General features: G+C 48.7%; 1 protein-coding gene across 8 annotated transcripts in view; it reads right to left on the bottom strand.

Moving 5' to 3' along the window:
- The window catches only part of PHF10 (PHD finger protein 10), an 885,396-nt gene that overhangs the window by 870,488 nt on the left and 754 nt on the right, over positions 1 to 14,154 (bottom strand). The window lies entirely within an intron of this gene.

Genomic DNA, 14,154 nt, shown 5'->3' with positions numbered 1-14,154 from the left:
TTCTTGATAAAACAAACAAACAAACAAACAAACAATCTCATGCTAAGATGCTTTATTCCAGGGCCCACAAGGTTCTACTTAATCTCATGGACGCTTCCAACCTCATAGACCCTTGGCATTTATTGCACCCTACAGATAAGGATTTTACCTTTTTCTCTCCCTCTCCCAGATTTAAAAAAAAAAATCTATTTCTGGCACCCTAGTCCCCAGTATTTGTGTGGCAACCATTCACCCCATCTTGGTATCAGACCATGCAGCAGTATCTCTCTCTATTTCCCCTCAACTAGAGGACCGCATATGGGAGACTGAACCCCGGTCTTTTGGAGAATTCTGCATTTCTAGAATATCGACATTGTAAAATTGAGGAGTATTTCTTGATTAATGTTACTCCTGATGTTGCTCCTCCTATCATTTGGGCTGCCTTTAAAGTCACTATAAGGGGAGATATTATTAGTTATAGTATTAAAATCAGAAAGCAACAATATACTGAACTCTCCCTAAAGCAGGCTGAAGTTACTCAGCTGAAACAAGAACATATTTCCCACTTGTCCCCTACCACTTTGTTAGCTTTACAGAAGGCACGTTATGCATATAAAACTTTTAAGTTTGTATGCTGGGAAATCTCTTTTTGTACAGAAGACACATTATTGTGCTGAAAATAATAAATGGGGTCACCTCTTAGCAAATAATCTTAAAGAAAAAAAAAAAAGAGAAAAAAGTATATCCTCGCTCTCAAATCCCAGTCTGATGCTATGCTTTTCTCAGAATCTGATATTTTGCAAGAATTTTGTCATTTCTATCATAATTTATATAGCTCAGAAACATCTTATCCCCCATCTGTTAACCAATTTTTTTCTCAACTGTCACAACAAACTGAGGAACAACAAGCCAAATTGGATTGTCCTATATCTATGACTGAAATCTCCAGCACTATCACTGCATCGAAATCTGGGAAAGCTTCAGGACCAGATGGACTTACAGTGGACTTTTACCGGGCCTTTTAGACCCCGCTACTTCCCAGGCTACATAACCTCTTCACCGATATGATGCCTTTTTCTGATTCTGCCTCCTCTTTTTCAGAAGCCTGTGGTGGTTGTTCTCCCAAAGCCGGGCAGAAATGCCCAAGTTGTGTCCAATTATCTGCCTATTTCCCTTCTCAACACAGATTATAAAAACTCTTTTCATAAAATTGTATCCTTTCGCTTGGCTGAGGTTATGAACCTCCTTACACATCCAGATCAATCTGGTTTTATTAAACCAATTAATCTCCAATAATTCCTGCTTGTTTTTGCATTTACAAATGCTAGCCAGATACTTATCCAGTCCTGTTATCGTAATTTCCTTAGACGCTGAAAAAGCATTTGATAGAGTTGAATACGAATATTTGTTTACTACCTTACAATGGTACGGATTTGGCAATATATTTATTTCCTGTATTAAAAAGCTCTACCATCACCCCACTGCCTTTTTATACTTGAACAACAGGATTTCCCCTTGTTTCGAATTACATAGAGGTACCAGGCAAGGATGCCCCTTGTCTCCGTCTCTCTTTAACCTGGCTTTGGAACCATTATTACTGGCTATTCAACAACTCCCGCCATAGAGGGAATAGCATGTGAACTAGACGTCTAAAAGCTTTCCGCTTATGCGGATGATGTACTATTGATTCTTGTTAACCCTGTCTCCTCCCTACTGACGCTGTTCTCTCTCATTTCCATTTTCTCGTTTTTCTCTGGATACTGGGTCAATTGGCATAAAACTGAGTTACTTCCTTTAAATTTTTTAGGGGCACAAGACTTATCAGTTTATCCTTTTCAATGTCAGAATCAAGGCTTTAAATACCTTGGTATCCGTTTCTTTACGGATTTGAACTCTACAAATCACTCATTGCGAGACTTCTTTTTTACAAATGTTATGGGACTCCATTATACAATGGTCTACTCTTTTTTTTAACCTGGTGGGGGTGACTAGACACCATTAAGATGGTTTTGACACCTCGCCTGAATTATGTATTTTCCATGATCCCCATCCTTTTCAATAGGGATTTTTACAAGCAGGTGGACCTCCTGCTTTCTCGTTTCCTTTGGCGTAATAAGTCCCCCCGGATAGCATTATCCAAATTGAAAGCGGACAAGGATCGAGGAGGGGTAAATTTTCCTGATTTTTACAGGTATCACCAAGCGTATATTTTCCAACAAGGTCATTACTGGTTTTCTAACCCCCTGACCTTGTCTGATATTCCTAGAAGGGTGCCTATTGAACATGAATTATCTTCCCCCTAGAATTTATAGCAGGAATGACTTCCTCTCATGTCATCAAATCTAATCCCATCTTATCTTCTACTCACACAACCCTTTTAGAGTATGATCGATTAATATCCTTTTCAACCTCTCCTTGGTATTTCTCCAAATTGGTTTCCTTATGGTTCCACCCACACCTTCATATTGAGGGACATGGCCTTAATTGGAAAATCTAGCAGAAATGTGGCATCTGATCTTTGTCTTCCCTTTTTCAGGATGGTATTCTCTCCCCTTTCGCAGTTTTGAGAGACATTCACTCTTCCTCAGTCTTACTTTTATGCCTGGCTCCAACTCCGCGACACCTTGACTCCTCCTTTTCTTACTAAGCTTCGTCTTAATGCCCTACCAGCACTATATATATTATACCAAGACTTTGGCCTCCTGGATTTATAAATCTTTTAAAGACTTCCTTTTCCCATGCTCAGTGGGGTTGTGGATTTCACACACGGATTGCCCTCCCCCAGAGGTTGATTGGAGGTCCTTTTGGTGTTTATCCTTGCATGTTTCATTGTCTTCCAGCTTTACCCAAACTTCTTTTTTGTGGCTTATAGAACCGTGTGGACTCCCTGGAAATTATTCAGAGCAAGCTTAACACCATCTTTTTCCTGCTGGTCATGTTCATCCTGCTAAGGCCTCCTTATCACATATGCTTTTCTACTGTCCCATAGTTCGTTCCTTTTTGAATCAGGTATAGGGTACAATATCTCAAATTCTTCAAATTACCATTCCTATTACTTATCGTATAGTTATTTTTCAGGGGGCGGCTATGCCAATTCACCTGGCCCCTCCCCATCGCAAATTATTGTATTTTCTCCTTGTGATTACTAAACACCTTGTTCTATCATTCTGGAAGCACAGCGAACTACTTAACGAACACTTTTGGTGGAATTCTGTTTGTTTGTATTGTAAATACGAAAAAGTGGCATCCCTCATGGTCTCAGGAGTGGAGACCTTTAGATGAATATTTTGAATCTATGACAATCTGTTTTGATGCACCCTAAGATTTAGATGTAAGATAATATGTTACACGGCCATAGATTTTGCATTAATGCCAAATTTCCTTAGTTTTTTTTAATATCTTTTTTGCATTTTCCTTCTTTTTTGATTATGTATATCTATGCTGTTGCCTCAAAATGTGGGTTGTATTTTGTTAATCTTTCTTTTTCTAATAAAGAATTGTGAACTTAAAAAAAAAAAAATTCTGTCTCCAAACAGATTTTCCCCCGTACACGGTAAGTCCAAATGATCTTGGATCTCAGGGCACAAGTCTGAGGCCCGCAGCCACACCATTCACCCGGCTCCTATGCCTGCTGCAGTGGTCCTCATGGCTGTCTCAAAGACGTCAAAAGCAAAGCAGATCTCGTGCTTATCACACTCCAGGTCCAGCTGGATGATTATCTGAAAATCCTCCTGGAATTGCTGTGGTAGGCGCTCACTAAATTCCAGGGCCTGCTTCCACAGGTTCCTGGAGTATTGCCCCATGTATAATTGGTAGCAAGCAATCGGGGCAGACAACATAGCGCCCTGAAAAATCCGGCATCCAAGAGCATCGAGGCTCTGTGCTTGTACCCTGGAGGAGTTGAGGCAAGGGTGCAGAACCTTTTTGCCTTCTTCAGGGCTGACTCTACCACCACTGATTGGTAAGGGAGATGACGGCACTCGAACCCAGTGGACGACTGGACTAAGTACACTGAGTCCATCTTTCAGTTAACCGGTGCCACCGAGATGGGAGTGCTCCCAAAGGCAGATTACCAGCTCCTTAAAGATGTCATGGACTGGCACCTCCACCACCTCCTCCTCCTCTTTCGGGGCATCCATGAATTGGAGAATCTCAAGCATCTTGTGCCTACTGTCCTGTTCCATTAAAAGTTGGAAAGGCACCGATTCTGCATGACCTTTACAAAACCCGTGAAGGAAAGATCCTCCGGGGGAGAATTTCATCGTTCCTCCGGTGGAGAGGGCTCGGAGGGCGGCTCCTCCGATTCCTCACAGGAGAATATAGATGCCTCTCCTTCCCAGGAGTCATAAGGGACCTCCCATTCACTGCGATCCTCCGGGGATGGGGGGTGTCAAAGACCCAGCTGTGGGCGAGACATAGGTCTTGAGGGCACAGAGAGGAGCTGGAGGCTTCAATGGGCCTCGCGGTCGAAGGAGCACCGATGAATCCAACGGTGTCAGCGGGATCGGAGGCACCGAAGGCACCGGTAGAACCAATCCAGAGGGCCCTAGGAGGTGACGTAGCACCGCGCATCCCCGGGCCGCCGTCAAACCCGATGGCCCTTCCTCCATGGAGGAGAAACTCACCCAGTATGGGAGCCGGTGGCAGTGGCAACGGTGCTCCCTTCAGCCGTGAAGGGGCTTGGGGCACCAGAGCCAGCTGTGTCAGTAGGACAATGAGCAGCATATCGAGCTGTTCCAGTAATGGCGCAAGCACCAGTGGCGAAGGCTCTTGCAGCGGTGTGGTCCCGGTGGAACCAGAGGCTCAAAGCCCTGAAGGGTCCAGCCAATCGCACGCGCCTCTCTAACTCCTCCTCAAAGGCAGCTGAGGATAAAATGGTTTGAGGAGGAGCAAGTGGAATCGGGACGTCTCCTGAAGCATCGAGGGACACCAAGCCCTCTACCGGAGTCTGTGGAGGCATCAGTGAGATCGGAGGGAATCGCTTCCTCCACCCTAGACTGCTTTGGTCGGAGTCAGAGAGACAGACATCGATGACTGCCTATGGTCTGGCTTAGACGATGATGATCGATGACCGTGTTTCTTCGACCTCTCAATGCTTCCGGTAAAGGACCGCGGGGACCAATGTCAAGGAACCTGACGAGAACAGGATGACAAAAACCGCAGTCGATCCCCTGCCTCGAGGTCAGAGACGGATACGACCGCTTGGACCCAAATAATTTTTCCATCTTGTCAAGACGGGCACAACGACACTTGGGGGGGGGGGGGGTGTCATCTGGGCACAAAGATCACAACCACGGACATCTTGGGATGCCCCCAGGTGGAGGACCCAGACCTCGTGGGGGGGGGGAGGGGTTCTGTGATGGACTTGGTCTGGGGGCACCAGTGAAAGCCAGTCAATGCCATGGAAAAAAAAAGTATGCGGCACGCGGTCGATGGTCAGCGGGCACCGGAGAAGAAAGCCATCGGCGATCAACCGCAAGAACATGAAGTCCTTACCAGATCGCTGAAAAAAGGACCCAGAGAAGGAACATAAGAAATTGCTATGCTGGGTCAGACCAAGGGTCCATCAAGCCCAGCATCCTGTTTCCAACAGAGGCCAAAACCAGGCCACAAGAACCTGGCAATTACCCAAACACTAAGAAGAACCCATGCTACTAATGCTATTAATAGCAGTGGCTATTCCCTAAGTATAATTGATAAATAGCCATTAATGGACTTCTTAATGAACGAGGGACCCTATGCAATGCGTGGAGAAAAAAAACCACTTCAAAAAAGCAAAGCTGCTCAAAAAAAGCGCGAGCTCCACTACCGTGAGGCAACAGCTTCACAGAACAGAAGAGAATGAAGAGGGACCCCGTGTGGACACGTGGTTAGCGATATGCTGGGCATGCTCGGTTTCTAGAAACTTTCTAATATATGTGCACATATCTTTCTGTGCAAACGCTATCCATGCTGCAGCTAGCTGCACTCGCCCCCGGAAACAGCACCAGAAGTGCTATGCCTTCGCTGCAATCCCTCTAGGCATGCATTTCTCTCCTTTCTAGGCCCAGCGGCGAGAATCTTCCCCAGGATACAGAATAATGATGTCAGCCAACCTGGGGATTTAAACCCCAGCCACAACAGATCTCCAGGTTGTTACAGCAGTGCTAGTTGCTCAGCATTTCTGTTCATTCCTGTTTGCTTCTAGCATTCCTGGTGTTGTCCCTAGTTCCTGCCCTGTTCCTGATTTCATCTTTGCGAGTCTTATCCTGTTTTGTTCCATTCTTTGCTATTCTTTTCTGCCTCCTAGTACTTCCATCCCAGCTTAGACTGCTGGCTACCTGGACTTCAGATTAGAACTCTACTCTGCTTCACTCTCAGCCTGACAGATCTTAGTTCGGCCACAGATCTACCCCACTCCTTCCATCGTGCTTGGCCTGTAAGCCCTACCAACTGCCAAATCCTGAGGGCTCAACCAAAAACATAAGTGGCTAGTCAGGTGGACGATGTGGCCTGTGGCAAGTTTGCTGCCGCCTGTTAAGGACATCTTGTCCTTGCACAAAATAGGCTGTATCAATGTAACAGTGGGTCCAAGGACTAACTGCCTAGCATGACAGACTGTGAAAGCCATGAGCTTCGCTGAATCACCAGCACTTCAGCTCTTGCAAAGACTGGCCTTGCAGATTCAGCAGCTCACAGTTCTGTATAATCCCTATGAATTCACATGCATTCCATGCAGACAGGCAGAGGACTGTGGCCCAATCAGCAGTCACCACACCATCTTCCTCAGCGCTACAACCTTTGACCTTTGCATCAGGTATACACCTCTCACCACCACCTCGATATAATGGAAACCCAAAGACTTGCAGAGGGTTTTTGAACCAATGCCAAATAATTTTTGAGTTAAAGTCCATGAGCTTCCTGATGGACCGGGCCAAGGTAGCCTACATTATTTCCTTCCTTATCAGATAAACAATGGCCTGGGCATCCCCACTATGGGAGTGGCATGATGATGCTGAACAGTTTAGCTGACTTCCTAGTCCACGTCCACAAAGTTTTCAAAGAATTGGGCCGCTCCGCTTTTGCTGTGGCTGAACACCAATGTCTCTGCCATGGGTCATTACACAATCCAGTTTCAGTCCCTAGCTGCCGAAATATAGTGGAAGGGTTTGGCAGCCCAGATCAAGGACGAACTTGCAGGATGAGAGATTCCCAATTCCTTTGACCTTTTTTCTTTTTATAGCCAGATTAATGGAGAAATTACTTAGCCGATTAAGGAAAACAAAATTATCAGGTAAGTAATTTCTCCATTTCCTAGCATGTAGCAGATGGACTCAGGACCAATGGGATGTATAAAAGCTACTCCCGAACCGGGTCGGAGGCTGCCCGTGCCCACTTAGTACTGCCCTTGCAAATGCTGTGTCCTCCCGAGCCTGAACATCCAGGCGGTAGAACCTGGAGAAGGTATGAATGGAGGACCATGTCGCCACCCTGCAAATCTCAGCAGGTGACAAATTCTGGTATCTGCCCAGGACACTGCCTGGGCTCTAGTAGAATGGGCCTTGACTTGTAAGAGGCGGCAGCTTGCCTGCTTCTACATAGGCCGCCTTGATGACTTCCTTGATCCAGCAGGCTATGGTTGCCCGCGAGGCTGCTTCCCCTTGTCTCTTCCCGCTGTGAAGGACGAATAGGTGGTCCGTTTTTCGTACGGGTTCCGACATTTCCAGGTATCTGGATAGGAGTCTGCCGATGTTGAGGTGGCATAGACTATGAACTTCTTCCGAATTCTTAAACTCATCCGGCAATGGTAGCGAGATGGTTTGGTTAAGATGGAAGTGTGACACCACTTTGGGAAGGAACGAAGGGACCATGCGTAGCTGGATGGTTCCCGGGGTGAGCCTGAGGAACGGCTCATGGCAGGACAGTGCTTGTAGTTCTGAAATGCGGCGGGCTGAACAAACTTTGACTGAGCGTGGTAAGATGTCATGGTCTTTGCACAAGGATTTGGAGAGTATTCGAAGCCTGATGTACATTAAAGATGTGGAGAATTTGCGTGCTCAGAATAGGGTGACGATTACAGCCCCCGAGTATCCGCTCTCTCAGACAAGCCCTCTCAATGGCCAGGCCGTAAGAGAGAATCAAGCTGGATCCTCGTGGAGGATCGGCCCTTGTTGAAATAGGTCTCTGTGTGGAGGCAGCGGCAGGGGGGGGGGGGGGGTCCCTGCCAGTAGTCTTCTCATGTCTGCGTACCACGGTCTTCTTGCCCAGTCCAGGGCCACCAGAAGTACTAGTCCCCTGTGTAGCTGTATCTTTGTGAATGATAGCGCCCAATAGGGGCCACGGTGGGAAGGCGTATAATAGAGCCCCCTATGGCCAGGTCTGTTCCAGGGCATCGATCCCCTGGGACTGAGGTTCCCGCCTGCGGCTGAAGTACCTGGGTACTTGGGCGTTGGACCAGTTTGCCAGAAGGTCCATGTCTGGCGTCCCCCACCGATCCACTATTATCTTGAAGGCTATGGGTGACAGCCTCCATTCTCCTGGGTCTAGACTTTCCCTGCTGAGGAAGTCTGCCGTGATGTTGTCTTTCCCGGCGATGTGGACAGCGAAGATCTCCTGGAGGTTTGCTTCCGCCCACGCCATCAGGGGGTCTATTTCTAGGGACACCTGTTGGCTTCTGGTTCCCCCCTGCCAGTTGATGTAGGCCACTGTCATGGCGTTGTCCGACATTATTCTGACCGCTTTGTTTCGAAGTCTGTGGGTGAGCCACATACAGGTTAGTCTGACTGCTCGCTCTTCTAGGCGGTTAATGTTCCATCCCGCCTCTTCTGCGTTCCACTGCCGTTGGGCAGTTAGCTCCTCGCAGTGTGCTCCCCATCCTCGTAGACTGGCATCTGTGGTGAGTAGAGGTCAGGTTGGGGAGGAGAGACTTGATCCCCGGCTCATATGGCTGGTCTGCAGCCACCATCGTAGTTGGGTCCGAACTCTGCCTGGGAGTGATAGACGTACGGTGTATCTGGGACCGTGGGCTCCACCGTGAAAGGAGTGAGTGCTTTAGGGGTCTCCTGTGGGCTCGTGCCCATGGCACACCTTCCAGTGTGGATGCCATCAGCCCGAGGACTTGCAGGTAATCCCATGCTGTGGGCGAGGGTCGTCCAGCAAGGTTTGTAGCTGGTTCCACAATTTTGATCTCCTTGTGGGGGTCAGGCTGACCTTGTCCTCCTTGGTACTCCAGCGACTGTGAGGGCTGTAGGGAGCTTTTGTTTGTGTTGACTACCCATCCTAGGCTTTCCAGTAGAGTTCTGACTCTGCTGGTTGCTTGGCGGCTTTCCTCCAGTGACTTTGCTCTGATCAGCCAATCGTCCAGGTAGGGGTGAACGAGGATTCCTTCCTTCCTCAGTGGTGCCGCCACCACCACCACGTCCGGGGTGCTGTGGCTAACCCGAAGGGTAGTGCCCGGAACTGGTAGTGACGGTTCAGGACTTTGAAGCGTAGGTAGCGCTGATGTTCCTGATGAATGGGGATGTGCAGATAGGCCTCCGAAAGATCCAGGGATGTGAGAAACTCTCCTGGTTGTATCGCCCTTATTACGGATCGTAGGGTGTCCATGCGGAAGCGAGGGATCCTGAGGTGGTGGTTGACCGACTTGAGATCCAGGATGGGCCTGAATGTTCCCTCTTTCTTGGGAATGATAAAATAAATGGAAAAATGGCCAGTATTTATTTCCTGTGGAGGTACTGGGGTTATGGCCTCGAGTGCCAGTAGTCTGGACAGTGTAGCTTCCACCTCCGCCCTCTTGGAGGGGTCGTGGCAGGGGGACTCCATGTACTTGTCCGGAGGGGTTCGTAGGAAATCCAGGTAGTACCCCTCCCGAATGATGGCTAGGACCCACTTGTCCGAGGTTATCTCGACCCATCTGTGGTAGAATAGTGCTAATCTGCCCCCTATGGCTTCTTCCCTTTGATGGGTTGGCTGAATCTCATTGTGGAGTGCGGCTGGGGCCTGTACCCAAGCTGGCTCCCCTTTTGTTGTGCTTAGTCCAAAAGGATTGGTTCCTGCCCGTAGGGCAGGGCACTTGATAGTTGTTCCTGTAAGGATTGAAGCGCTGAGAACTTCTGCCCCTGGAGGACCTGGGAAGGAACGCTGATTTCTCTTTGTCTTATCTTCCGGTAGTCGCGGCAATGGGGACTCGTCCCATTTGTCGGCCAGTTTCTCTAGATCGCTGCTGAACAGGAGAGATCCTTTGAAGGGCATCCTTGTGAGGCGTATTTTGGAAGATGCGTCAGCCGACCAGCTTCGGAGCTAGAGTTGTCTCCTGGCAGCCACCGCAGAGGACACTCCTCTGGCCGCTGTGCGCACTAGGTCGTAGGCAGCGTCCGCTAGGAATGATATCGCTGGTTCCATTTCTTCTCCCGGGGTGTTGTTCCTGGTTTGTGATAGGCAGGCACGTGTCACCACGGTACAGCAGGCCGCGATTTGTAGAGACATAGCGGCGACGTCAAATGATTTTTTTGAGGATGGACTCCAGATGTCTGCATCTTTGAGCGCAGCTCCTCCCTCCACTGGGATAGTGGTGCGCCTAGAGACCGTGCAGACAATAGCATCCACTTTTGGGCATGCAAGAAGGTCTTTGGTTGCTGGGTACAGGGCCGCCAAGGCTCGTCCCCCTTTGAATGCGGATTCCGGAGCATTCCATTCCAGGTCAATCATCTGCTGCGCTGCTTGTAATAGGGGGAAACAGCGAGAAGTCTGTCGAAGACCCTACAGCAGGGGGCTCGGTTTCGGTTCCCCCAAAGTACCTGGGCCCGGGATAGCGAGCTCCGTCAGACATTGATTGACCAGGTCCGGGAGCTCGTACTTTGTGAAGAAGCGTCTCATGGTTCGGTGCGGTTCTGTCCCCAGGGGGAGCTCCCCTTCTTCTAGGGGTTCGGCTTCGAGTCCCCATAGGCGGGGCTTCTGGGTAACGGGAGCCTGTGCCTAGGTCTTGAGGGGTCTGGAGCATGTGGGTCTTCCGGTGGAGCATGTGGTTGGCCAGCCAGAGGTTCAGTTTGCATTTGAACAAAGGCGTGAATCCCCTTGAAAAACTCCACCCATAAGAACATAAGAAAATGCCATACTGGGTCAGACCAAGGGTCCATCAAGCCCAGCATCCTGTTTCCAACAGTGGCCAATCCAGGTCATAAGAACCTGGCAAGTACCCAAAAACTAAGTCTATTCCATGTTACTGTTGCTAATGGCAGTGGCTATTCTCTAAGTGAACTTAATAGCAGGTAATGGACTTCTCTTCCAAGAACTTATCCAATCCTTTTTTAAACACAGCTATACTAACTGCACTGACCACATCCCCTGGTAACAAATTCCAGAGTTTAATTGTGCGTTGAGTAAAAAAGAACTTTCTCCGATTAGTTTTAAATGTGCCCCATGCTAACTTCATGGAGTGCCCCCTAGTCTTTCTACTATCCGAAAGAGTAAATAACCGATTAACATCTACCCGTTCTAGACCTCTCATGATTTTAAACACCTCTATCATATCCCCCCTCAGTCGTCTCTTCTCCAAGCTGAAAAGTCCTAACCTCTTTAGTCTTTCCTCGTAGGGAAGCTGTTCCATTCCCCTTATCATTTTGGTAGCCCTTCTCTGTACCTTCTCCATCGCAATTATATCTTTTTTGAGATGCGGCGACCAGAACTGTACACAGTATTCAAGGTGTGGTCTCACCATGGAGCGATACAGAGGCATTATGACATTTCCGTTTTATTCACCATTCCCTTTCTAATAATTCCCAACATTCTGTTTGCTTTTTTACTGCCGCAGCACACTGAACCGACGATTTCAATGTGTTATCCACTATGACACCTAGATCTCTTTCTTGGGTTGTAGCACCTAATATGGAACCTAACATTGTGTAATTATAGCATGGGTTATTTTTCCCTATATGCATTACCTTGCACTTATCCACATTAAATTTCATCTGCCATTTGGATGCCCAATTTTCCAGCCTCACAAGGTCTTCCTGCAATTTATCACAATCTGCTTGTGCTTTAACTACTCTGAACAATTTTGTGTCATCTGCAAATTTGATTATCTCACTCGTCGTATTTCTTTCCAGATCATTTATAAATATATTGAAAAGTAAGAGTCCCAATACAGATCCCTGAGGCACTCCACTGTCCACTCCCTTCCACTGAGAAAATTGTCCATTTAATCCTACTCTCTGTTTCCTGTCTTTTAGCCAGTTTGCAATCCACGAAAGGACATCGCCACCTATCCCATGACTTTTACTTTTCCTAGAAGCCTCTCATGAGGAACTTTGTCAAACGCCTTCTGAAAATCCAAGTATACTATATCTACCGGTTCACCTTTATCCACATGTTTATTAACTCCTTCAAAAAAGTGAAGCAGATTTGTGAGGCAAGACTTGCCTTGGGTAAAGCCATGCTGACTTTGTTCCATTAAACCATGTCTTTCTATATGTTCTATGATCTTGATGTTTAGAACACTTTCCACTATTTTTCCTGATATGGACGCCGGGTCAAAGCCGAGAGGCGTTGGTTCCTTGGAGGGGTCCCCGTCTGTGGGGGGGGGGGGGGGTTTCCCCCTGGCTAGGTCCAGGGTGCCCCCTGAGGAGCTGGAACTCGGCCCTGGGTGGGACTGGCCCTGAGCTGGATCTCCCAGGGCATCGGCCTCCTCGCTTTGTGCGGCTCTGATGTGGCATGCCGGGCAGAGGCCTTGCGCTTTAATTTCTGTTCCTGGGAGTGCCATGGTTGTCGGCGCGTAAATCTTATGCGCTCCGGTGCGCTTAGGTTGAGCGTGTAAGTTGTGCACGCGGCTGTGCGCCGTAGATATGTGCTCGGCTATGTGCGCGCAAGTTATGCGCACAAGTGCTTTGTGCGCCTGGCTCAGGGATGTGCGCTCGGAGGCGAACGGCGCGGCGAGTAGGCCAAGATGGTGACGGCGAGCACACGGGCAATATGGCGACCCCCTCAGAGAGTCTCCACGTGGGCAGACTCTTGGAATAGCTGGGGCCTGGCCCTGCTAGGGCGGATCAACCCGGTGGCACTGGTCCCGGTCGGTGACCTGTGCTCGTCCTCGACCCTCGGAGACCGGATTTGAGTAGAAGATTTCTATCTTACCTTGTCTTCGGCGCTTCCCGGTTTCGTCCCGGGCAGTCACCAGCTACGGGGGGAGAGGGCAAATACCTTCACTCGAGGGTGCACCCACTGCCTCTCAGCCGCGCCCGAAGGATCGGGGGCTAGGTCCTCGCCGCGATTCGGCCTCCGGACCGAGGCTCACCTCTGAGGGACCACGGAAATCACCTCGGGAATCTCAACTGGGGGAGGGACCCGAGGGTATCACCGCAGGAGAGCGGGGCTCGTCTTCAGGTAGGTTTCTTCTTTCAATTTTGGGTTATCTTCTTTAAATTTGATCTAACGCTTGAGAGCATGCAGATGGTCCCTAACTGCTATGGAGATGGAAAATACTGAAGAGCTGCACTTCCTGCAGGGGTATATGTACTAGGGGCTGACGTCAGATTGAAATCTGATCCGTCTCCAACTGCTAACAGGAGTACACTATACCCATTGGTCCTGAGTCCATCTGCTACACGCTAGGAAATGTATACATTTTTTTTCTCCAAGCTCCTTGGAAGTATAATTTACATACAAAAACTTGCCCACAACTGCAGGTTAAACTGAGTGCATCTTATTACAGCGTTTCCCAACCTGTATGCCGTGACACACTGGTGTGCAGCAAGAAGAGACAGGATGAAAAAGAGGAGCTGGCAGGCAGTCTTCCGTTTTTCTCCCTTGCTAGCCTGCAAGAGGTCCTCCTGGCAGCAGAAGGCATCAGAAACCAGCACCTATCTGCTAGCTCTCTCTTGCAAGACATGTTGGCCTCCTCATGCTTTTACAATTGCAGAGGAGCAGCAAGTAAATGCTGCTCATACTTGTGCTGGCTGGGGGGGGTGATGATGCCAGGGAAGTAAGAATGTCGGCAGGGGCTGGGAAAGAGAGAAAAGGATGACAAGGGCTAGACTGGGGCTGAGTGGCTGGACAAGGAAGGTGATGATATACCAGAGGGAAGGGAAGAAGGTAGATTAAATTATGATGGTACTAGAGGGGGTGGTGATGATGCCAGAAGGGTGGAGAGAGGGAAGAGAAAGTGGTGATGTCAGGTGGGTGGAGGGAGAAGGTGGTGATTAT

The sequence above is a fragment of the Rhinatrema bivittatum genome, chromosome 3, assembly GCF_901001135.1.
Source record: "Rhinatrema bivittatum chromosome 3, aRhiBiv1.1, whole genome shotgun sequence".
Lineage (NCBI taxonomy): Eukaryota > Metazoa > Chordata > Amphibia > Gymnophiona > Rhinatrematidae > Rhinatrema > Rhinatrema bivittatum.
This window is presented reverse-complemented; position numbering and strand designations above follow the sequence as displayed.